General features: G+C 41.0%; 1 protein-coding gene across 3 annotated transcripts in view; it reads left to right on the top strand.

The window, feature by feature from the left end:
- Window positions 1-27,356, top strand: part of CTNND2 (catenin delta 2) — a 901,977-nt gene that overhangs the window by 52,301 nt on the left and 822,320 nt on the right. The gene's annotated exons all lie outside the window — the stretch shown is intronic.

Below are 27,356 nucleotides of genomic sequence, written 5' to 3'. Positions count from 1 at the left end.
GAAGTTTATTTTTTCAGAAGGCTTTATGTTTTAGATGTCCTCATTTAATTTAGTTGATCATCTGTTTATGCTTACCTAAATATAGACTAAATGCAATTTTTAGGGATCTAAATGTTGAATATAAATACCCCTTAAATTTTTTCTTAGCTTTCATATTCTATTAAACTTATTCATATTTAAATTTTCCATATTTATTTATAAGTTTCAAGTCATAGGTTGTCTTGGTTACTATATTAGTTTGTATTCCTCTTATAGGGCTGCTGTAACAATTATGTAGGTAGGGTGGTTTAAATAAAAAATGTATTATCTCACACTTCTGGAGGCTAGAAGTCTGAGATCCAGGTGTTCTACTGATGGCTAGGAGGGAAAATCTGTTCCTTACCTCTAACTGCTGTGGTTGCTGGCAATCTTTGGCTTTCCTTTGCTTATACTGTATCACCCCTTATTTGCCTTTGCTGTCATGTGATGTTCTCTGTATATGCATGTCTTTTTTTAAAAAATTAAATTCAATTAGCCAACTTACAGTATATCATTAGTTTTAGATGTAGAGTTCAGTAATTCATCAGTTGCACATATGCCTTTTCTACTAGCCTGCCTTTTTGGAGGACACCAGTCACATTGCATTAGAGCCTCACCTTATTCCAGTATGATCTCATCCTAACTAATTACATCTGCAGTGACCCTACTTCCATGTAAGATCACATTCTGAGGTCCTGAAGGTTAGGATATCAATGTAGGAATTTGGAAGGAGACACATGATTTCATCTTTAACAATCACCATGGGGTGGATGAGAGCTTTTATTTAAATATAATTTTTTAAAGATTTTATTTATTTATTCATGAGACACACACACAGAAAGAGAGAGAAAAAGAGAGAGAGAGAGAGAGAGGTAGAGACCCGGGCAGAGGGAAAAGTAGGCTCCATGCAGGGAACCCGATGTGGGACTTGATCCCGGGTCTCTAGGATCAGGCCCTGGGCTGAAAGTGGCACTAAACCACTGAGCCACTCGGGCTGCCCAAGAGCTTTTTATTTATCAAACAAATATTTATTATGTACCTACTAAATTGAAGCATTGTTCTGTGGATAAGTGATGCAGAAGTTATTATTTTTTTAAAAGACATGTTAAGGCCCTGATTTTATAAAGCTGACTGGCCGGTTGTACTTAGAGTAGTGGTAAGACCAGTGTCAACATCCCTGGTTATTTCATGTCGTGGAAGTTGGAACAGAAAACTGGTTTCCATCTTGGAGCTGTTCTCCTAACACAGCAGTGATTCCCTTGTCAATTCTTAGCCATCAAGCCATCAGAGTCAGGTCTTACCCAGTTGTGGGCATATCCAAACTCCAGTTTGCCAAAGATGATAGCTCTCTGGGCACTCAAGTCAGATATGGGATAGCTTCCTTATTTCACCTGCCTGCTCTTACTTACAGCAAGGCTGTAACATGCATATTGGACTTAGATACTTCCCGTGCAGCTTGAGTGAGACACTAGTAAGACTTACCATATGTGAGGTTTGGTGGTGAAAAAGTAATTTCCCAGGTGAATATATAATGATTAATAAGAAGATGGACTTAGTTCTTGATTTTTTTAAAAACCATCAATGTATCAAAAAGCTGGCAACAGGATAAACATGAGATCTTTAAAATAGCTGAGATTAAAGTAAACAACAGGTGCTCCATGAATCCATCAGTTCTGCATTTAAAAACAAAGTGATATAGACATTCTGGATTATGCTACTTTATGCTAAAACAGATTACCAATTTTCAGAATGAGTGAAATAATTATAGCTGGGAGATTGCTGTCATTTTAATGGGAATCTGCAAATGCAAATCCTAATTTGCTTCAGGAGTTGCATTATTAGACTTCAGAATCTGGCAAAGAATGTTGTGTGTGTATGTGTGTGTTCCAATCTATCCATTCCTTAGGAGGATTCATAATGCATTCAAGATAGATGGCTTTATAAATTTTAAAAAGTCTTTGGGGAACTGTTACACATCCTTCATAGAAATATGTATTAAAATATGTATTAAAAATATCACCTAGGTTTTATTTGGGTAAATGTGGGTTTTCTTTGGTTAAATAGGAAGTCTTATTTTTTCCCCTCTACGTTTATGTAGAAATATGGAAAGTTAGAGCCAAGAGGAGAATGGCAGTATAGCAGCAATGTCCTCATTAAGCTCTAAGCAAATGAAGATCTCAATAATTTGACCTTGATGAGAACTAGAACTCAAACAGAATTCTCTAGATTCTATATCTAGATGAGGCAGCACTATATGAACCACTTTGGGATATAGATCTTTCATAACTCGAAGATAGGTCAGACTACTCTTCAGATTCTCTGTGTTAGCTCAAATAATATATTCCTTTATTTTCCCTTCAAAAACCTGGTTCTATTAAAACCAACTAAACAACCCTTGAAAAAATTTACTTTGGAGATTTCATTGGTCCACATATCGTCACAGTTCATCCCTTAGGACCATAAATGATAATTTAGCATTTTTAAGGGGCATTTAGAAGATGGACTACTTAGAACTAGTAAAATGAGAGCCCAAATTTTGTAGCTTACATTGGAATTAAGATCAGGTAGTTATTTTCTGGGCTATTATCCTCAATAGCATAATGGTGAGATAGATATTTTTTGCTAAACTCTGTTGTCAGTCTTGATTATATGTTGTTGGGTTCAGTATTATGGACACAGAGAAACTTCACTTACTTATTTTTTCCTTCTGCAATACTGAAGCAGACTGGCTGGATAGCTTGACAGTCTCAACGTGGCAATATTTGTTCTAATAGATGAAGTGTAATTTGTCCATGAGGACATTTAGCAAGGGTAAGTGGCATCTTCAGGAAGTTGTTCATCTGCAATTAGGGATGTCAGTGCTTCTGCTCATGCTATTGCCTGCCTGGACTTCCACCCCACCAGTCATTCTCTAAAGAGAAAATAAAATGAATTGCTATAATTTTTCTCTGGAGAAAAAGAGAGAATGTATCGGGAACTGCTCATGAAATAATGCCCTGTGATAGGTAGTTAAGTTTTCTTGTTTCTTTTTCATCGCCATTTTTTCAGATTATTTTGTGAGACAAGAAATGCAACCTTTTTGTGACTCTCAGATTCAGTGATGAATCTGCAGGAGTGATGACATTCCCTACTGGGCATTTGAGAAAACTAGAGAGTCTTTGCTTGCTCTTGATCATAAAACAACATTAAGATCTAATTGTAATCCTTGGTTTCAGACTGAGCCAAGTTAATTTTTCTCCCATACAGTGGTGCTCCACATTTTGAGAAGAGCTACCTGCCTACCCTCCGTGTCTCTAAAGTAGTACTGTCCAGTAGAAATAAAATGGGAGCCACATGGGCTATTTAAAATTTTCCAGGAGCTGTGTTTAAAATTGCAAATAGAAACAGGTAAAATTAATTCTAGATTTGAGTTAAACCAACACAGCTAACATAGTACTTCAATGTATTAAATATAAACAACTATTAAAGAGATACTTCAAAATATTTTTTTTTACTAAGTTTTTGCAGTCAGGGTTTTTTTTTTTTATATACTTACAGAACATATGAATTCAGACTAGCTTCATTTTTTCTTAAAGATCTTATTTATTTATTAGAGATAGAGAACAAGCAAGGGGAGAGGCAGGCAGTGGGAGAGAAAGAAGTAGGCTCCCAGCTGAGCAGGGAGCCTTATGTGGGGCTCCATCCCAGGACCTTGGGATCACAACCTGAACCGAAAGCAGACTGACTGAGCCACCCAGGTGCCCCTGGACTAGCTTTATTTAAGTGCTGAATACTTATATGTCACTAGCTAGTGGCTGCTGTGTAATGGATAGTACATTTTGAACTGTACATTCCTAGGGCCTTTGAATAATTTTGATAGTTTTAGAGGGTTGAGTTTGTCCTCTGTCATGATCTAACTGATCTACTTATTATTATTATTATTATTATTATTCGTATTATTAATGGTATTCCTATATTGTGGGTATGGTTTCTCTAGGCTAGGCTAGAGACTCACTTGGTCTGGCCTGGTTCAGAGCCTAGGGTAGTGCATGCAGAATCACATGGGAATCTTTTTAATCTCCAGAGTCTGGTTGTGAGCATCTGGAGTGGATCCCAAGAGTCTGCATTTCTAACCAGCTACCAGGTGTCCTGATGTAGCAGGTTCAGAGACTACCCTTTAAGTAGCAAGAGCTCTGAGTGATTGTTTGGAGGAACCTGTTATTATAGGTTAATCCAACTTACACACTTATTACTGCTAAAATTTGTAAGGAGATCTTCTTTGTGTATATTGCTACCAATCTTCTTAATGCCATTCTTTTTCACTTGGTTTGCTAGTAATTAGTATAGAATTTTGCCTTTGTACCAGTACATTTTTCTAGATTCAGTCCAATAAACTGGGTTTAGGAGGTCTCTGTGGATCCTGGTTCTTCAACTGATACATTCAGAATCACCTCCTCCTTTTATATAATCCCAGCTCCTGATACCACTTACTCAGTATCAGCCTTCATGTGTTTATTTTTTTTATTTTTTAAAATATATATGTATATATAGATTTATTTATTTTTATTTATTTATGATAGACCTAGAGAAAGAGAGAGGCAGAGACACAGGCAGAGGGAGAAGCAGGCTCTATGCCGGGAGCCCGATGCAGGACTCGATCCCGGGACTCCAGGATCGCGCCCTGGGCCAAAGGCAGGCGCGAAACCACTGAGCCACCCAGAGATCCCCCCTTCATGTGTTTAAAAACAACAACAACAACAATAAAGTCAGGGTCTGCATTGAAATTGATTTCATGATGTTTTTCAAATTATAAAAATTTGGGGCAGTAAATAGCTTACCAAATTAGATATCTCTATCTGCTTAACAAGATAAACCAATGTGGAATTCTGAAAATTCCTTGATGGTATTCAGAAATATTGTGTCTATGGTGTTTCTTCAATAAATGATGCTGAGAAAACTGGCTAGTCATATGCAAAACAATGAAACTGGACCACTGTCTTACGGTATACACAAAAATTGACTCAAGGTGTATTGAAGACTTGAATGTAAGCTGGAAACAATAAAACTCCTAGAATAAAACACAGGTGGTAATAAGCTCCCTGATATCAGTCATGGCAATGATTTTTTTTTTAATTTGACTCCAAAAGCAAAGGCAACAAAAACAAAAATAAACACATGGGAAACACTAAAAAAGCTTCTGGCAGCAAAGAAATTGGTGAATAAAATGAAAAGACAACCTACTGAATGGGAGAAAATATTTGCAAATTACATATCTGATGAGGATTTAATATCCAAAATATGTAAAGAACTCCTATAAATCAACAGCAAAAAAGCCCCAAGAAGTACAATTTAACAATGGACAGAAGATCTGAATTGACATTTTTCCAAAGAAGAATACAAATGGCTGGCAGGTACATGAGAAGATGCTCAGCATCACTAATCTTTGGGGAAAGGCAAATCAAAACTACAGTGAGGTCTCATCTCACACATTCAAACAGCTAGTATCAAAAAGATACAAAATAACGAGTCCCCTCAAGGATGTGCAGAAGATGGAACCCTGTGCACTGATGGTGGGAGTATAAATTGGTATAGCCACTGTGGAAAATGTTATGGAAGTTTTTTAAAAAATTAAAAAGATAACTACCATATGATCTAGTAATTCACTACTGGGTATTTACCCAAAGGAAATAAAAACACTGATTTGAAAAGATACATGCACCCCTACATTTATTGCAGCATTATCTATAATAACCAAGATAGGAACAACCTAAGTGTCTGTTGATGGATGCATGGATAAAGAAAATGTGGTATCTATAGATCATGGAATATTATTGAGCCATAAAATTGAAAATTTGATATTTGTGACAGTATGAGTGAACCTTCATCATGCTAAGTGAAACAGAGAAAGACAAATACTGTATAATCTCACTTATATATGGAATCTAAAAAAAAAAACCCACCCCCAAAGGCAAGCTTGTAGGTACTGATAACAGATTGATGGTTGCCAGAAGTGGGGGGGATTGGAGGTGGGTAAAATGAGTGAAGGGGGTCACAAAGTATAAGCTTCAAGTTATAAGATAAGTAGGTCATGGGATGTATAAAAAGAAGAAGGAGGAGAAGGAAGAGGAAGAGGAAGAAGAAGAAGAAGAAATATTATGTCTATTGCAGAGGAGTATTTACTATTTAAACAGTCTTCATAGATTAAAAGAGAGCAGACCTTGCCTCTAGAGGGGAAGATTCATAAGGGAATGTGACACCGTGATAGATTGACACCTTGGTCCCGCTGGAATCAGAGGGTCTTTAGATTAGCCAGTGGTGTAAACTCTTCACTGTAAGGCTCACTTCTGAATAAAACATCTCCAAGTCATAGAATGTCAAAGTTTGAGGGTCCATTAAATGCCCTTCTAGTCCAATCCCTAACTTTATACATGAGGAAACTAGACCTACAGAAGGTATGTAATTTGTCCAGGGAAAGCAGGCCAGTTTTAAGTCAAGCCATAATGTATAATGTCACCTCTGCTGAAATGTCACCACCCCAACGAGGCCTCTCCTGCCAGAGTCTCGACTCAACTTGCCCTGCTTCATTTCCTTTTTTAACCACTGGGATTTGACTTTGCTATTTGTTCTGCCTATCTGAACCTCTAGAATGGAAGCTCCAAGAGAACAGGCATTTGTTGGTATTAGCTCTTCTGTCCTGGAGTGAGCCACAGTGTGTGATCAGTAAATATTTTACTGATCTAATTAATTCAGTGCTTAAAGTTAGTGATCCATATTCCAAGTTTAATTAGTTCTTTCACTGAAGTAGCTTGTAGGGCTGGTGGGTGGGGGTGTATCAGTAATTTCTTGTTGTTATTTTGTCTGGGATTAATTAATGCCAGTCTGGGAGTCAGATGTCTTGTAAGGCTGATGGTCATGTTGAATCTGATAAGGACCTGACCTGAGAATAGAGGGGTTTCTAAAACAAACCAGCAAGAAAGGAGAGGGTAAAAGTCATGTGTCAGAAGGGTATTTTGCATTTTTTTTCATTATTGTTTGTTGTGAGGCTCTGAAATGATTCCGTGAGCATTTGTAAAAACTTGGGTGATTTCTGGAGTAGGTTTCTCAGCTCTAAAATTGAGTGGGTGACATTGGCCTTGAAGGTTTGTAGTGAGAATTCAACGAAATCATGTATTTCATGCATTCAGGTTGATGCTTAAAATAAGGTTGATTTAAAAAAAAAAAAATAAGGTTGATTTTATTAATGCCAATAACATGTCCTAGTATCTTAATTTAAATATTAATATCTTAATTTAAGTATTTAATATTTAAATATTTCTCTATGATGGTGAAAACATTTTTAAAGTTTATCAGTGGCTGCCTATTGGGATATGTACATACATTTAAAAAGTGAAGTTTCTGAATCACTTTTATCCATAGCACATGGACAAACAGATTTTGGGTGTTTTTGTTTTAAAGTTGAATATATTTTTTACTGACGTTATTTCCCATTGTGCCCACTTCTTACTGAAAATTAACCTCAAAATAAATACTACTTCTGAAGACTCCTTACCCAAAACAACATGGCTTCCAACGCACAGACACCCATGATTCTTAAATAAGATGGAGTGACACAGAATTACTTCAGTGGGTCTGGTTTACGCATTTGAATCCACATGTTCACACGTCTTTAAAACTGAGTCCAAGTTAGAGAATCATCTGACCACTTAATGTTTGTATGGAGTGACACAGAATTACTTGAGTGGGTCTGGTTTACGCATTTGAATCCACATGTTCACACGTCTTTAAAACTGAGTCCAAGTTAGAGAATCATCTGACCACTTAATGTTTGTTTCATTGAAAAATATCAAGCATGTAGAACATATTTCTTGTTTTGATTATTCAAGTAAGTAGGCCTCACATTTCTCTGGATGCAAAAATAAAATCATCCAGTAACCTGAGACCATTACTGTCAAGGGACACATCTCCTTTCATAATGCATTATAAAAATGATCTTCAACACATGGTAGTAAACATGAATATTTCATAAAGAAACATTATGATTTTTAAGCAACTTTGTTGAGAGATTTTTGTATTGATTCAGTTGTTTAGGAAAGACATGCATTGTATATCTGTGAGTTGTTGGTTTTTTTTTCTTAGGTTGTTTAGAGTTTTTTGTCTCAGCAGAATACTAACATGTAGTTATGATTTTTTCCTACTAATTGAAAATATTGGAGTAACTTTTATATATTTTTTAAGAATAAAAATATCAGGGGGGCACTTGATGGTATGAGCACTGGGTGTTATTCTATATGTTGGCAAATTGAACACCAATAAAAAATAAATTTATTAAAAAAAAATAAAAATACCAGATTTTTCAGTGATTAATTTTCCTGGTAGAGATTATTTAAAGTGGAGTACGTGACTATACTATTCAGAGAATGATAACTTATACTTAAAATTCCTCTCTTTCCCAAATGTCTATCAACCGAAGATGTGGTATATATATACACAATGAAATACTACTCAGCCATCAAAAAGAATGAAATCTTGCCATTTGCAATGACACAGATGGAGCTAGAATGTATTATGTGAAGCAAAACAAGTTAGAGATAAATACCATATGATTTCACTCATATGTAGAATTTAAGAAACAAATGAACAGGTAAACATAGGGGAAGGGAGAAAAAAAAGAGAGGAAGGAACACCATAAGAGACTCACCTATAGATAATAAATAGGGTGGCTGGAGGGGAGGTAGGCAGAGGATGGGCTAGATGGGTGATGGGGATTAAGGAGAACACTTGTGATGAGCACTGGGTGTTATATGTAAGTGACGAATCACTAAATTCTACTCCTGAAACCAGTATTACACTATACATTAATCAGAATTTAAATAAAAACTTGAAACAAACATAAATAAGTAAAATCCTTCTCTTTGTGGCAGTTTTATTTTTATTTTATTATTTTTAAAGATTTGTTTATTTACTCATAAGAGATGGAGAGAGAGAGGCAGAGACACAGGCAGAGGGAGAAGCAGGTTCCCTGTGGGGAGCCCGATGTGGGACTTGATCCCGGATTCTGGGATCATACCCTGGGCCGAAGGCAGATGCTCAACCGCTGAGCACCCAGGCGTCCCTTTGTGGCAGTTTTAAAACTTATCCATCAATTTAATTATCTTTCCCTTGAATAAAGACTGTCATTAGTGCCTCAAGTCTAACAAATACATTGCAGCAGACTCGTCACTACCTAGGTTAGGTCATAAAGAGCTTAGTACCTTGCATAGGCTCTTTGTGTGTCTCTCTCTTTCTCCCTGGAGACACCCACCTCTGAGGCCCCGAGCCTGCATTGTTAGAAATCTGACTACCCTGAAGACAGCATCTTGGAGAGACCTCATGAACAGGCCACATACAGAGGTGCCCAAGAAATCCAAATGTCCCAGCTCCCAGCTGTCCCTGTCTTCCCATCCCAGGCATCAGATTTGTCAGAGGCCTCTAGACACAGTCACTCAAGATCTGACTGCAACCCTGGAAAGAAGCTGAATAAATCCTACCTCGTTGAGCCCAAGTAACCCTTGGAGCCATGATAGATAGTAATAATTTAAAAAAATCACTGATTTATATCACCTAGTCTGGAATAGTTTGTTACACAGAAATAGATGACTCTGGAATACTATTTTCTGAAAGGTTCTCATGATGAACCTTAGTTTGGTGACCACAAGGCAAGAAATCCAAAAGTAGAATGTGGTCCAACTTTCACACTTCCATGGCTCCTAACAAACCACATTGACTCTTGGAAAGACTTCACTTCTCCAGGTGATTAGATACTATATCACCATGGTATCAGTTCTTCTTTTATACTTTTTAATGTAAATATTCTGGACTGAATTAAATCAATCATTTTATTTTATTTTTAAAACAATTTTTAAAAATATTTTATGTATTTATTCATTAGAGACACAGAGAGAGGCAGAGACAAAGGCAGAGGGAGAAGCAGGCTCCTCTCAGGGAGCTCAATGCGGAACTTGATCCCAGGACCCCAGGATCATTCCCTGAGCCAAAGGCTGATGATGCTCAACTGCTGAGCCACTCAGGTGCCCAAAATCAATAATTTTAATATTGTATCATTCTACTACTTTCTTTTTTTTTTTTTTTAAATATTTTATGTATTTGAGAGAAAGCATGAGAGAGAGAGAGAGAGTGTACACAAGCACGGAGGAGGGACAAAGGGAGGGGGAGAAGCAGACTTGCTGCTGAGCAGGGAGCCCAAGTTGGGGCTCAATCCCAGGACCCTGGGATCATGACGTGAGCTGAAGGCAGACGCTTAACTGACTGAGCCACCCAGGTGCCCCTCATTATACTACCTTATTTCTATGATATTAATTGAATTGTAATGTTTAACTTTGCATTAGAGTAAGATTTTCTTATTTTTAAATTTTAATTTTAAGATGTACTGTTAGGTGGTAATGTGAAAGAAAAGATGCTGACAAACATTTTTAAAATGAAGATTTGAAGACATAATCCCATGTCAAAGACAATAAAATGTGAGAAAGTATATCTTATAAGTGGATGCAATATAATATTTAATATTGATACTCTCATTCTAGCAAAGAATATGAAAGATAAAATTTCAAGATAAGCTCAGGAAATGGGGCATGATTTGGGTCAGTCTGTTCCAGGACCTGACTTTTATTCTACAACATCGGAGTTAAGTAGTCATTTACTCTCAACTTTCTGAGGCAGCTGAATCATAGTGCCCGAAATCCATAGCTCTCTCTTTCAAATGTCCACATGTATCAGAGTCTTTGCTGGAGGAGCTAATGAATCATTAAGACGTTCCTGTAGAGGGCCTGGTGGTGGTGGCCCGGGCTGAAGGCCGTGGGGTCACAGATGGTGGCCATTGTAATGCAAAAGAAGAATGGGCCTGGAAATAGGAATAAGAGCAAAAGTATATACATTTGACTGTTTTCAGAATTAATCTCTTCTCAAAATATGACCGGAAATGCCAGTAACCAACTGGAGTTTGAGAATAATCATGACAAGAAATTGTGCACCTTACTTTTCACACTAGAACATATTCTTGATTGAGTCTTTTAGCTGAAAAAAAAGATTCAAGAAAAGAAGAATTCTTTGAGAAAAACAAACAACAGCTTCCTACTACTTCTCCAAAGGGTCTGATTGGTCCCCAGAGATCCCTGTACTAAAAAAAAGCTGAGGAAACATAGGCAGATCCAGTTATGTAAAACCCAACATCTAGGTCAGTGGCATAACTATTCAGCTATGTGCTGAGATTCCAGATTGCCACCTTCTGGAGTCACGGGTCTTCCCTGCCTTCCCATCTGCCGGTTAAAACAAAAACTAAATAACCTAATTTGCTAAAAATTCCATAAAAGCAGTAAGGTCATGAGGTGGTATCAGTTTTGTTCCTCAAATATTGATCACTGGAAAAAAATGTCCTTACTGCATATTTACAATTTAAAGAGCATTTTAGAAGGAAGCCAGACTTAGAAGGTCAACCTGTTCTTTGGCTCCATTTATGTGGTATTTAGGGGAGGATAGAGCTGTGACAGAGAACAGATCAGTGGGCTCCAGTGGGTAAGGATGAGGGAGAAGGGGAGTTACTGGGTGTTGGGTACGCTGTTTGTCTTTATTGTGTGTGGTGGTGGCCACACACTTATCCATGTGTTAGGATTTATAGAGCTATATGCAAAAAGTTAATTTTACTGCCTGTTGATTCTTAAAAAATGTGAAACCTCAAAGGGAGAAGTAGGACCAATGGCAAACGACATGCAAAACCTTAGTCTCCAGAGGGCGTAGGGAGCCTTGGGGGAAACCCACAGCAGTGAATCTCCAGACCTCTCTGGACTTAGCAAACCAGCGTGCTCTGTGTACAGGCGTATAGAGTACGGACGTGATTACACACATGTGCCCATGTGCTCCCGGCCGAGCCACAGCAGATAAAGATGGCACGTGACTCATGAAAGGAAACTGGTACAGTGTCCTCTCGAGAAACATCCGCCAACCCTTCTGACTGGTCCCTGCTCCACGAATAGAAGCGGTTCCGAGGGGGTTTTGTCAGGGTGACCGTGTGGCAGGAGAGGCGCCGCATCCTGTGCCCCACGATCTTAGGAGACTCTTGGCCGATTCCGAGGGACCCTGCCAGGAGGCAGCGCTGCAGCACTTTGGCAGCCGCTTCGGCGTTTGCTTCCACGGGAGCACTTAAGGCGTCCTTCGCTGGTTTGTCCTGCGCGTTGGATGGACTTGATTCAATTTAAATGAGCCCCCTGTTAGATGTTCTGTCAGAGCGACTGGCTGGAAATGAACCGTCTTAAGCAGGTGAACTGACGTATCCTCCCGTGGCGCTGTGGTGTGTTCACCCTGAGTTACCACCCTGAGCGCCCTTAGCTGTGCTCAGCTGCGCCAAGGCGGGCGGTCGCCGAGCGAGGAGGCCTGACGGAGGCCTGACGGAGGCCTGACGGAGACCTGATGGAGGGGCTGACGGGGACCTGATGGGGGAGGGGGCTGACGAGGGCCTGACGGGGACCTGATTGGGGGGGGGGGCTGACGAGGGCCTGACGGGGACCTGGTGGGGGGGCTGACGAGGGCCTGACGGGGACCTGATGGGGGGGGGCTGAGGAGGGCCTGACGGGGACCTGGTGGGGGGCCTGACGAGGGCCTGACGGGGACCTGATGGGGGGGGCTGACGAGGGCCTGACGGGGACCTGATGGGGGGGGCTGACGAGGGCCTGACGGAGACCTGATGGAGGGGCTGACGGGGACCTGATGGGGGAGGGGGCTGACGAGGGCCTGACGGGGACCTGATGGGGGGGCTGACGAGGGCCTGACGGGGACCTGATGGGGGGGCTGACGAGGGCCTGAGGGGGACCTGACGGGGACCTGATGGGGGGGCTGACGAGTGCCTGACGGGGACCTGATGGGGGGGCTGACGAGGGCCTGACGGGGACCTGATGGGGGGGGGCTGACGAGGGCCTGACGGGGACCTGATGGGGGGGCTGACGGGACCGAGGGACCTGACGGGGACCTGATGGGGACCTGACAGGGGACCTGATGGGGGGGGCTGACGAGGTGCCTGACGGGGACCTGATGGGGGGGGGCTGACGAGGGCCTGACGGGGACCTGGTGGGGGGGGGCTGACGAGGGCCTGACGGGGACCTGATGGGGGGGGGCTGACGGGGACCTGACGGGGACCTGATGGGGGTGGGGGGGCTGACGGGGACCTGATGGGGGGGGCTGACGAGGGCCTGACGGGGACCTGGTGGGGGGGGCTGACGAGGGCCTGACGGGGACCTGATGGGGGGGGCTGACGGGGACCTGACGGGGACCTGATGGGGGGGGGTCCTGACAGGAGCCTGACGGAGACCTCACGGGGACCTGATGGAGTCCTCACGGGGCCTGATGGGGACCTGATTGGGGGGGGGGGTCCTGACAGGGGCCTGACGGAGACCTCACGGGGACCTGATGGAGACCTCACAGGGCCTGACCAGGCCTGACGGGGACCTCATAGGGCCTCACGGGGGCCTGAAGGGGGCCCAGACGGGGGCCTGTGGCGCGGCCCGTCGCCTGTTCACTTGCTCTCCGCCGCTCCCGCGCTCATCCGCGTGTGGGCCCCGCGTCCCACCGGGGAGCTCACCTGGAAAGCGTCAAGGTGAAAGGCCTGTGAGGTGAGGAGCCTCGGCCGGCCCTGCCGCCCGCATTTGTCGTCTGATGTCCGGCGGGGGAGGGGGGGGCGGCTGTTCCCGTGGCGACAACGGGTCGCTCCCGGCGCCCGGCCCGCAGCCCCGCAGGCTCCACGCAGGCTCCGCAGCCTCGTGCTGCCGCGTCAGCCAGGCCCGGAGAGGCCTGGGGCCCGTTTCCAGGAGTGGACGCCGCACAGCCGGCGGCTTGGGCCTCTGGCGTCCCGGGGCGGACGGTGGAGTGCGCGGCGGGCGCCCGACGGCCTGCCGGGTCTGCGGGGTCTCTGGAAGGCGGTGGTTCTGGGGTCTGGGCCGAGGCGGTCCGGCGTCGCTGTACCCCGAGGCCTCCCCGCCCGGCGCCGCCCGGCCCCAGCGCCCGCGGCCCGGCCCCTCTCAGCCTGGCGTGTAGGAGCCTCGCGCCGGAGCCCTTCTGCGGCCGCGACGTCAGCCGCGCGTCGCCCCCGGGGCGCAGGGGAGACACCGGACTCGCTGCGCCTCCTTCGTCCCTCGTCGGCGGCTTCCGGGGCTTGGGCGCCGCTGCCCGCGGCGGGCCGTTGCGGGGACACTGGCTGCGAATGCCGCACGCGGGTGTCTGTTGTCACCTGCTATCGTGTCTTGGGTAGATCGATGCCAGGAGCGGGATTTGGGGGTCACATGCGTGTGTGTGGATTTTTTCTGAAGCCACCAGACTCCGCAGAATCGCTGTGCACGTCTCCGTGCCGCCTCGGCTGTGGAAGGGCTCGGCCGCCCTCCGCCCCGCCCGGCGCCCTGCGGCCCCGGAACGTCCCTGCCTCACGGCTGTGGTAGGTCCGGAGTCACCTGTGGCGGTGACCGCTGCTGCGCAGGTGTCCCTTGGGGTCTTCTCGGCCGCCGGTCGGCGCCCCAGCAGCAGGCGCTTCTGCCTCCTGGTCCCAGCCTCTCCTCAGTTACGCATTCGGGAAACAGCTGCTCCCCACCTGGGGCTCGTCTCTTCATTTTCTTGACGGTGTGTCTCAGAGGGAAACATTTATGTTCTGATGATGTTCTGTTTTTTTTCGATTTTTCTCCTCACTGACTCATTCATACCTTTTGTGTCATTTGTTTGAAAGCTTTGCCCAACTCAGGGCTATGAAGACTTTCTCTTATATTTTCTTCTAGGACTTTTACACAGTGAGTTTCACAGCAGGTGTCTGATCCTTTCAAGTCCACGTTTCGTACACGACGTGAGATTCTTTTTATGCTTTTGTTTAGTATGTCTGCTTTCAGCATTATCAGTTGTGGAGAAGATTTTCCTGTGGCCAGTGAATTATGTCTGCACAGTTGTCACAAAGCAATGGGCCCACACACATGAGAGCACAGATTTCTGAATTCTCTTCTACTCACCCATCCTCTGTTTCTATTCCTAGGTCAGAGAGATAGGGTCTCGATTATTCTGCCTTCACCCCAGGTGTTGAATGAGGTAGTGTAAGTCCTCCAACTTTACTCTTCTTTTTCAAAAAAAATTTTTTTTAATGATCTTAGTCCTACCCTTTACCATGCAAAATTTAGTGTTAACCTGTCAATGTCTACAGCCATGCTGTAGAATGTTTAATGCTGAAATTGCACTAAATTTATTTATTTATTTATTTATTTTTATTTTTTAAATTTAAAGATTAATTTGGAGATGTGTAATTTGTGTCTTCCAATCTGTGAAAAAAACTATACCTTTTAAAAAATTTCCCACATTATTACTTTATAATTTTCACTGCATAAATGTTAAAATTTTTTTATGACATTTATCCCCACATATTTCATATGTTTTGCTATTATAAATGGAATTTTAAATTTCAATTTGCAATTGTTAATTGCAAATATACATATATGTATATTTTTTTTTTTTCTGTATTAAGCAGAGTCCTGCTCTTTTTATAAGGCAACTTACTAGTTCTAGTAAGTTTTATGGAGTTTCTTTGGGAATCAGTACATAACCAGTTGTGCTGTCTGTGAATTATTACTGTTTCATTTCTGTCTTTTGGAACAATGTATCCTTTATTTATTTTCCTTCTTTATTTTACTAGCTAGACTGTCCAGCACTATGTTAAATAAAAGTGGCAAGACTGTACATTCTTACTGTACATTCACTCTTAGGAGAAATCATCAAGTGGTTAATTATTAAGACTGATTTTAGCTGTAAGCTATTTCTAGATCATCTTTGTCAGATGGAGATTGTTCCCCTCTATTACTAGTCTGCAGAAGATTTTTATTATGGTGTTGAATTTGGTCGAATGCTTTTTCATCATCTGCTTCCTGCAGATGGTAGGATAGAGGGTTATCTCTTCTCCTCCTCCTCAAGAGAGACACTTTTTGTTTCTACTACTGCCACCTGTCACCCTCCCATCCAACCTGGAGTGAAAGCATTTGCTCACCTTCCTGCAGTGCTTTTGCTTCCTGTGTTTTTCACAGGAGTGACGCTGAGGGCTGCGTTGTATGCTTATTGACTGAACTTTTAACTGTGGTGCTAAGGACATTTATGGAGTGACTTCCCATTGACAGAAGCAGTATTTATGTATAACTCATTTCCATTTGAGTCTGGATGGATCCCGAGGGACCTGGTGACAAGAGCATCTATCTAAAAATATTTTTAATTTAAAAAATTTTATCAATATTTATAAATAGGTTTTATGAAATTCCAAAGATAGGTTTTCTAGAATTCTCTGTCTCTATATAATTGTGACATTATACATACCTTGTAAGACTATTAAAACTGACAGTGAAATGTATTTACCATCTGAGCACCCCCCCTTTCCCATGTGTAGGGGGGCAGCATAACTTCTTCCTTGAAGTAACATAGCTGCTTTCCCTTCTTTATCTGTTCTGAACCCTCCACCAAGCTAACCTGGCACATTTTATACTTCTCTGATGCAGCAGCTATAAATATCTTTCCTGCACTTCTCTATCAACAAAATCAGTGTTTTAAAAATTCATCATTTGAAGAATTATTTAAACCATTTAGTCCTACGTGCTGTACTTAGAGATAATAATTATAACTTCCAATTATTATCTAAAGCAGGCAAAAAAAAAAAATAAAGCAGGCAGACAGTCAAACAATACAAACAAAAAAACTCACTAATGCCTTTTTTTTAAATCTTTTTTTATTTATTTATGATAGTCACAGAGAGAGAGAGAGAGAGAGAGGCAGAGACACAGGCAGAGGGAGAAGCAGGCTCCATGCACCGGGAGCCCGATGTGGGATTCGATCCCGGGTCTCCAGGATCGCGCCCTGGGCCAAAGGCAGGCGCCAAACCGCTGCGCCACCCAGGGATCCCCACTAATGCCTTTCTGTCAATGTGTCAAATAGAAGGACTCTGCATTTAGCTTGTTCTGCTGAGTATCCAGGTTGGAACAAGAATGCTTGATGGCTCAGTAATTTTCTTTTTGATGATACCAAAATTTATTTAAATTGCTAGTACTATTTTTATTATTTTGCTATTGATGTTATTGTGAAAAATGCTTAAGAGTACAAAACTGGCTTTATTCCATTTTGTTTAACTTTACGCTCATGTGTATCCATACTCATAAAGATAATTGTGATGAGGATGCTGGTGAGAGAGTGTAGCTATATAATCTTTGGAATTTAGTGTTTAGAAGTGCCTCACATGGTGTATTACACTTTTCATATAAGCATTTCCCTGGATGTCATTCCTAATTTCTACCAAAGATTTGATTTTTGAAGTACCGTCATATAGTACGGCACTGAAGTGGTACCAAGTAGCCTTAGAAACCTTTTTATACTTTATCATGAATTATGCCTTCATCCAGCTTTATCACTGGTACGAAAATGCTCTTCTACCTTACAAAATTTTTATCATGTAAATATATAACCTTAATTTGGTTAATGAAGATGAATCGTATGACAGCAAAAAAAAAAAAGTTCAGTGGTTTTACAATGGCTGATATTTACACTTTCATTTTTATTCTCCTCAGATATGGAAGTATCCTCGTGATTAATAATTTGGCTTAATAATTTTATTCTCCTCAATTTTATTCTCCTCAGATATGGAAGTATCCTCGTGATTAATAATTTGGAAACACAAGGCTACTTGTGTTTCCATAACCATGGCTGAAATGCTTTAGAAATAAGCTAGAAAATAAATAATGAGATACTTTCTTTGAAAATATTTGAGAACAAAGTTAAGTCAATAGAATTCCTGACTGGCTATAGTAATCTTCCTAATGTAATTCAGCCTGAACTAAAAAATTCAGTAGTTGGGGAAAATTGCATGCTTCATTAGTGGTTTTCCTTAATTTGATCTTTTCATCTTCCTTTTGGAGGAGACTAAGCACCAGAGTTTGAAATCTTCACCATGTGTGGCTCTTTGATCCTTCTCTTATTAGTCAGTGTTTTACTTCTGAACATAATTCTCATTAATTTAGTTAAATATATATTTGAATTGTTGATATAAGTATTAAAATTATGCTAAGGATATGGATTCAAGGAAATTAAAATTAAATATAATTATCGGTAGTTAGAATAATTGAATTATTTTAACAGTAATATTGTATGTATCATTATTTGTTGTTTTATAACAAAAATGTAAAACTTAGAAGCTTACAGCAGTATACACACATCATCTTCTAGTTTCTGTGGGTAAGAATTTGGGCATGGCTCAGTTGGGCCCTCTGTTTCATAGTCTTTCACAAGGCCTGAATCATGATCTGTGGTCTCATGTGAAGGGTTGAGTGGGGAAGAATACAACACATCCATTCTCAGTCAGTAGGTCTTCATAGCACGGAGTTCCTTGCCAGTATCAGACTGAGGTTTTCATATCCTCATTGGCTTTTGGCCAGTGACTTCCCTTAGTTTCTTGCCGTGTTGGCCTCTTCAGTATGGCAGCTTGCTTCATCACTGTGTGCAAGCAAAGAAACAATAGATAGTCTACCAGCAATACAAGTTCACAATCTTTAGCCTACTCATGGAAATGACATCCTATCCATGTCACCAGGTTTTTAAAAAATTAATTAATGAAAGGGAGAGCATGAGCAGGGGAAAGGGCAGAGGGAGAGGGAGAAGCAGATTCCCTGTTGAGCAGGGCTTAATCCCAGGACCTTGGATCATGACCCAAGCTGAAGGCAGATGCTTAACTGCTGAGCCACTCAGGCACCTCATGTTGCTGGTTGTTACTTAAGAGGGAAGTTATCCATAGGGAAAGAATGAATAATACTAGGGTGTGGAGCCCATCATAGAGGCCACATGCTAGTTGAAATTAATCATTTGTTACACAAACCAGGTATTGTATGAATCTTTTGTTAGACTATGCTTTTTTATCCTAAAATAAGTTGCTTTGAAGAATTTGAAAATCATACACTATTTATCTTTTTTTTATCACATCACCAGAATTTATTCTCAGCCAAATTTCTTCTTATTTCAAATTGTATCATAATTTATGACCTCCTCCCCAAACATGGTGTTAGAAATACAGACCTAGACTGTTATTAAGAACTTAATGGAAGAGGTATCACATAGAGGTCAAGGTATGATTTTATTCATAATCTCTTTCTACCAATTGCTACACATCTCTGAGACTCATTCCTTCTCTTTCAAATGGAGACTGCAGTGCCATCCTATTTGCTAGTTTTGGAGGTTTACATAAAATGATAAACTTAAAGCATTTAATATAGTACTGGTATGCATTAGGTACTACATGAGTGGGCTTTATCAGTAATATGTATATCATTACTTAAAGAATGAAAAATCCTTCCTACTGAGGAAAAACTATTACTTCACTCTTAGTAAACTTGAGTTGTTGTTTTCTTATTGGGGGTTACTTACCTTGTTTAAAGTTGTATTTAAGTGAAAATAGAATTTAACTGACTCTTTGCTACTGAATTGGGATCTATAAAGGAGCCATGATTTATGAAAAAGCTTCCATAGATCAATCACTGTGATTAAATTAAGATTGTTAAATGTCCACATTATCCAAAGTGATGTACAGTTTCAGTGCAGTCTCTATAAAAATCCCAGTAGCATTTTTGCAAACACAGGGAAAAAATCTTGAAATTTGCGTAGGACCACAAAAGATTCTGAACAGCCAAAGCAATCTTGAGAAAGAAGACAAAAGAAGGAGGTATCACATTACCTGATTTCAAACTTTATTACAAAACTATAGTAATCAGAACAGTATGGGACTGTCATGGAAACAAATAGAGCAATGGAACAAAATAGCCCAGAAATAAACTGACACTTAGAAAGACAACTGTCTCTGACAAAAAGTGTCAGGAATACACAATGGGCAAAGGATAGTCTCTTCAATAACAGGTGATGGGAAAACTGAATCTCTGTATGAAAAAGAATGAAATTTAACCTTGTCTTATACCCTATGAAAAGATCAATTCAAATGGATTAAAGACTTGAATTTAAAACCTGAAAATGGGGATCCCTGGGTGGCTCAGTGGTTTGGTGCTTGCCTTCGGCCCATAGCATGATCCTGGAGTCCTGGGATCGAGTCCAGTGTCGGGCTCCCTGCATGGAGTCTGCTCCTCCTCTGCCTGTGTCTCTGCCTCTCTCTCTCTCTCTCTCTGTGTCTCTCATGAATAAATAAATAAAACCTTGTAAAAAAAAAACCTGTAAAACTCCTAGGAGAAAACACAGGGAAGAAGTTTTTTTTTTTTTTTTTTTTAAGATTTTATTCATTCATGAGAGACACACAGAGAGAAACAGAGACATAGGCAGAGGGAGAAGCAGGCTCCATGCAGGGAGCCTGATGTGGGACTCGATCCTGGGACTCTGGAATCATGCCCTGAGCCAAAGGCAGGCGCTCAGCCGCTGAGCCACCCAGGTGTCCCAGGAAAGAAGCTTTTTGATGTTGATTTGGCAATAACTTTTTGCATGTGACACCAAAAACACATGCAACAAAAGTAAAAATAAACATGTGGGACAGTGTCACTATCTAAAAGGTTTCTGCCCAACAAAGGAAACCATTAACGAATGAATTTTAGGCCTTTAGTTTATATGTTACATGTTTTTTAAGAAATCAATAGAAAATAATTAGAGGCAGTATTTTGACAACTAGCCAAAATTATATTACCCAGAAAAAAATTCATAGGAATTAAAGGTACAAGTAGAAATTTTTATTTTTGTAATATGTGGGGGGAATAAACATTGTTAGAGACTATCACAGACATTAGTATTTTGCTCAATAAATGGTGGTTAACTGTAAATCCCTCTGAAAGCTTAATTTATCATGGAGGATAATTTCTGTTACTGTGATAGTCCTGAGGCTGTCAGTTATTGCCAAATAGCTTGTGAATGAACTGAACCTGGCATTTAGTGCAAGTTCAGAGAGTGAACATCTTTTAAAACCCACTTCATACAATGCCTGAAGTTTTGAGTATTAACTTGACTTGTTTGATAGAAATACAACTGTCTTAGTGAATGCCCCATTCACTGAACACTTTATATCAGAGGAGTACATTGATTTACTGGCCATATAGAAAAAAATACAAATAGGAGCAGTTCTGTAAATTGAGAAAGTAAATTCCATATGTAGAGTAGAAGGCCAAGAGAATTTTATTTGAATATCTGAAACCCTTTATGAGCACATCTTATTTGGGATTGGTGTCCTTATATTAATTTACCACAGTGTTTGTAAGTACAGGCTGTGCTGTCAATTTTGAGAGAAAAGTGAATGTCATATAGATAATATTTTGCAAATACAAAAGTTATTTAATTTCTTTAATTTTTTTTTATTTGGGGGGAGGAAGGGCCTAGGGAGAGGGAGAGAGAGAATCTTAATTAAGCACACAGTGCTCAATCTTCCAACCTGTGAGATCACAACCTCAGTTGAAATAAGAAGTCAGACGCTTAACTGACTGAGCCCACCAGGCTCCCCAATGCATTTTAATTTCTACCTGTAGACTTGTTCCATTCCACTATTTTCCCTCTGGTTGGGCCATAAGATTTATAGTTCCAGGGAAGGAGATACTAGATATCACCCGGCATGGAGAGTCAGTTTTGATTTTCGAGTTGGCTTTCTTGACCTTCTAGCATGACAGAGCCATGAATGCCATGGCATGCATAGATATAAAAGTATTTTCCATGTTTTTAATCCCCTGTGACATATCAATAACCAGGACAGACAGATTAGGCTATAGAGTCTCATATCTGTGTCTAGATCAGATGAGAAGGTGGGAACTCACAATCCTGCCTCAGTGGGTGTAGGAAAGAGGTGAGGCAAAAATAGGGGGAGCGAGCAGCCAGACATGTGGCCCTTTGTCTCCTCTTCCTACCATAAGTTCTGAAGGAGGACACATATTAGAAAAATGAAGGAGAAAGCCAGAGGCTGAGGCCTACTGAGGCTTCTTTATTTAGCAATAAGAGAAGCACTGCATGCTACCCAGAACAGTCTTGTCAAAGTAAATTGTGAGGCTTTTTTCAGAGTGCAGCCTTATTTATAGCTCTCCCATGCCACTGTGAGATCCCCAGAGCAGGGCGCAAGTCCGAAACTGCCACGACAGAACCCAGGAGTCTGTTGAGACTCTTCCTAGACAGTTTGCTGAAGACGATGCCAAGGCCAGGCAAAAGGGGCTGGACAATCCAGGAGGCAGCAGAGATTGTTTTGTTCTGGATCCGGACCTCAAGAGGATTAAAGACAACACTTGAGTCTGCAGGGAAGCTGATTTGACCCTTCCTATGAAGACTGAGAAGACACTGTGAGGTGTCCCCAGGCTCCAGCTTCTGGAGCAAGCCCTGACAGGATGCCGAGGGAGAGCCCCAGCAGTCCTGCAGCCCTCCAGCTGCGGAACAGTCCAGAACAGGGACTGCCAGAGCATTCCAAGAGTCCATGTCCCTGTCGTTGCACTCGGCTCACATACCAATTGGGCAGCACCTTGAAGAGGAAGAGGGGAAGGCCAGACCCTGAAAATTCTGAGCATTGATTCATAGGCATACAGGTAAAGACTGCATTCAGCTGTTTAAATTATTTAATCTGGCTAGAGTTACCTCATTACCATAAAATTTAATTTTCCACCAACTGATGGCTCCAGCTTGGGAAAATAAAGCTAGTTGTGGAGAAATAGGATATATATATATATATATATATATATTTTTTTTTTTTTTGCTGGCATGTGTGGGCACATCTGAGACCTCATTCTAATATTTTTCTTTGTCATTTTTATAGTTAAATTATTCAAAATATATTTATTGTATTGTGATAAAAACTGTGGCCAGTAGGTTACATGGATACACCCAAAGTCCCTAAGAAACAAGGAGAATCCTTGGAATTTTTTTAAAGCATTTATTTATTTATTTGAGAGAGAGAGTGTGCGCACATGAGCAGGGGGGACAGACAGGAGGTAGGGAGAGTGAGAAAAAGGGAGAGAGAAACAGACTCCCTGCTGAGTACAGAGCCCAAAGTAGGACCTGAGATCATGACCTGAGCTGAAATCAAGAGTTGGGCACTTAACCCGCTGAGCCACCAAGGCACCCTTCCTTTTGAATTCTTTGCTTCACCTCTCCCCATGCCTCAGTACATCTTCAGGAAGACTTTAATGGAGAAGAACGTAGTAAACATTTATTAGTTGCTGCCTCACAGCTACAGAACTCTGAACACTCCTGGTCGGTAAGCACTCAGTTCCCCAGAAGTATCAGGAAAGGAAAGTACTTGAGGTTTTGCAGTTATTTTTCTTCCATTAAGAAAATAAAGACAGATTTTGGTTTCTTTTAAAATCTATATTCCTTTTTTTCCTCTCTCTCCTATTCACAAAGCCTGGTTTAGCACTTTGAATTAAATATTTATTGAACTCCTATTGTACAGACATTGAAGTAGGATCTCAGAGAAATGCGCAGCCCTTCCCCACAAGGAACCAATAGTCCATGAGGAAAGAAAAAAAATTATTAAGCTTATTTATAAGTCTCTGAAAAGGTTCTAAAAAGAAAAATAGGTCTTGGAAGCAAATTGTATCTCCTTCCCTCTGCTTATATCCTCATCTACAATTACCTGCTTTATCAAGTACCTGGCACCTTCATTTGTAAGTTGACTCACAGTTGAGGCTTAGTTTCAGTTGGCTCATATGAGCTTTCCTTTTCTAATGCCTGTGACACACACACATGCACACACATTCTTTGGTACATTCTTATTTTCTTAGACTTGCTTATTCCAGTACAACCTGTTGCCACTACCTTATTGCTACTTCAACCTAACAGACTTAGAGGTTAGGAATGCAGACACTGCAGCCAGTTGGCTTGCTTCAGATGAGATTCCCGTCCTGTGCCCCCTTTCTGGCTGTGGGAATTAAACCCTGGCTCATGGACTCATACATAGTTGAAGGAATTAATACATTTAGTTAGTGAATTAATGAATTCATAGGCATCCTTGTATTAATGCTGAAGCCCTTGCCATAATGTCTAGACCCATCATAAACAATACATTTCCTTATTTTCATCTATCCATTCTTCCCTCCCTCCTGCTTTTTCATCATTAATTGATTTCCATGTTTAATTAGCCAGCATGTGGTTAAGAACCATGATCACCCAGCAAACTCATGATGTTCTTATCCTCTGGAAGGAAATGTAATGTATGGTTTTGATACTGGATGAAGGAGACGTGGAAAAAAGAAAGTCCCATAATATATACCTTTCCTTAATCAAATTTTGAAACTCTCCCCAATTTTTTTTAATGAAGTTTTAGTTTAGTCTGTGTCCTCAATTTCTGTGTTCAGATTATGTGCTTCTTTCCAACATTAATATTCTTATTTTGTAGTAGTATTTTTAAGCATAAAGAACATCTTTCCTCTGCTGTGCTACATAAGGCCCTAGTCCTGTTTGAGCTGAATCATAGTATCCTCTGAAGTGAACGTGCCCACATCCCCAAGGTCAGGGTGAGTGCCTTTCATAGCCTCTGCCTTCCAGCAGGTCCTGTGGAATCCCCTAACGTCTCCGTGGAGACATAGCAGTCTCCACTCCTGGTATCTTTCAGATAGAGAAGCTGTCTGATTTTAATAACCACACACAATTTTCATGCTCCAAGTCCAGCTTGATTCTGAATTTCCATCATAGCTACAGGTCAAAGCTGCCCCCACTCTGACCAGTGGGATGGAGTTGTGTTGGTGAATCAGCAGCCTAGCTGGCTGTCTGCTGTCCTCACTCTGTGCTCTTGGCTTCTGCTGAGCCACTTAAGGGCAGAGTGGTTGTACTAATTCAGCCAGCTGTGGGGCTCTAATATGGCAGCTCCCAAATGCTAGTTCTGCATGAACCCCTGATCCCTGTAGCTTTCATGGGTGACACACTTATAAACTCCTGAAATTCTCTCCTGTCTTTAAGCTGGTCCTGTGCACAGAAGACCCCTGACCATATCTTGTTTCTGTAATCTCCTTGCCTCAGCGCTCTACCCTATGGGGCAAGGATGCCACCGAAAGGCTCAGGCTAACTTTTGTTTTCTCCAGGTAACTGATGGGAACTTCACACTTACTTTTCTTAGCAAAGAAAGGATGACCAGACGTAATCTCTCCTTGCCCTCTTTCCTTACCCTGCCCATGATAGCTGCCCCATGCTGTGTATGTTTTCAGATTTCTTCAGACATGTGCCAACCCCCAGGCCCAGGGACACTAGACAGGCCCTCAGGGCACTCTGTATGTGAGTACCAGGGTAGACTCAGGCTCTTGCAGCTCAACTGGCCAACAGGTGCAATGAGAAGCTACCATCTTCCTCCCAGACACTCCCTTATATCTCAGTGGCTATCTTGGAGACCCCATCAGTGGCCTGGGGGTCGGAGAGGAGACTTCTTCTCTGCTCTCCCAAAGTTAGGACCAGACACCTCACCTCTTAGCTAGTCTTGGAGGAGGCTGATGGCAGCTCTTTTCAGCTGCTCTCCTTAGAAGACCTGCTTTTGCTGAAATGCCCAGGGAGAAGGAAGAGCTCCATTCTTCGTCCTGTGTAAGTATTAACAGATTGCTGGCACAAGCCCTGTTACCTGAATGGCATATTTGATTTGGTTTTAATTAATATTTAATGTTAATTTTGATTCATAGGTACAGAAACTTCACATTTTTTATGGTTTTGAATTAAATTTCTTTTTCATTTTCATTTTGTTCATGGCAGTGTTCATGTCATTTCTACATCTGGCTGTATATCACTCCTTAATGATGTCTGCCCTGTCTTAACGAACGTTCGTTTTGTAGGGATTTGGGTTTTTATATATAACTTGCAGGCATAATTCCTTTAGCAAGTAGGATCTTGGCATCCACAAAATTCTCATTAATGAAAATCCTACAAAATGAGAGAAGAGCTTAAAAGTAAGTTCTCAAATAGTGTTTACTTTTTATAATCTAAATCTGCTGTTAAATCTGCCCTGGTCAATTATAGCTTAGCCCTAGTTGATCTCAATAATGGAAATACCAACTCACTTACCTTGTTTAGAAATCTTAAATCTCAATCTCCATTGTAATCTTACAACCAAAATTATAGTAATATTGCTACTATACTTTCATTTGATATTTTATTTTATTTTGATCAAGTAGAGAAAACTATATTTGGGCTGCATCGCAGAGTCCTCTTTAGAATGAGACCTGGGGATTTCTAGCAAGATCCTTGACATTTGCCCATTAAAACTGCGTCTTGGATATAATTCAAAGTAGCTTAGCCTCAACCAGCAGTAGCTCATCATTTGCTGTGTAGCTTCCTCTTTCCACCTGGCCAGGTGCCATTCATTTTGCTTTTCCACATGTACTATGTAGTTCTCCATCCCATGAGCCTAGGTGCTGTCACTACTGCTTGCAAACTTTAAGATAAATTTTAGAAGGATCTGCCTGTCATAGAACTATTTACATTAGCCATCCATTATAGTGTTACTACATCTATCAGCAATATCTCACCATGTGGACTTGAACTACCATCATCTACCATGTCTTTTTTATTTAATTTAAAGATTTTATTTATTTATTAATGAGAGACACAGAGAGAAAGGCAGAGACACAGGCAGAGGGAGACGAAGGCTCCATGCAGGGAGCCTGATGTGGGACTTGATCCCGGGACTCCAGGATCACGCCCTGAGCCGAAGGCAGGCGCCCAACCACTGAGCTACCCAGCGTCCCTACCACGTCTTTTAATTAAATGCATGTCCACTGGGAACTCAAGTGTTCTGCAATGTCAAGATGTCTTTGCTCCTATGTATGAAATTTCTGGTTGTTCTGTGTAGATACACAGAAATGCATTCTGTTTCAACGTATAGACACATTTTACACATTTTACTCACATTTTAAAATTTGCATTGGCACAATTTTATTTTTTTTATTCTTTTCATTGGCATAATTTTAAATGTTTTAGATAGCACCTAATTGAACTTTGAAATATTTTACTTTCATCGGTGTTAAAATGGCATATGCTGGGATTGTAGATACACAAGATAAATAAAATACATAGGTGATGCGAATATATCTCAGGTCCATAGCAAGCATAAATTTTAAAAAATCTAAAAATTATAAAAATAGCACAAGTAGCCATTTTGTCATAGCTGTAAATAGATTATACTTCTCAAATAATTATTCAAATTATTATGGGATTTACTTGGAACAGTGAATAAGTGTGCCCATCAGTGACATGCAGGAAAGCGTGCAAATTACAGCTTCATTTGAAAGCCTTCTTAACATTTTGATTAAAACACTTATTTAAATGTTTGCTTTAAAACACATGTGGATTGTTCTACAAAGTGGATGCTGACATAAGATGAGGTATATGTACCA

This window comes from Vulpes lagopus, chromosome 17 (genome assembly GCF_018345385.1).
Source record: "Vulpes lagopus strain Blue_001 chromosome 17, ASM1834538v1, whole genome shotgun sequence".
Taxonomy (NCBI): Eukaryota; Metazoa; Chordata; class Mammalia; order Carnivora; family Canidae; genus Vulpes; species Vulpes lagopus.
Note: the sequence above shows the minus strand (reverse complement) of the source record. Positions and strands in the feature narration are given on the sequence as shown.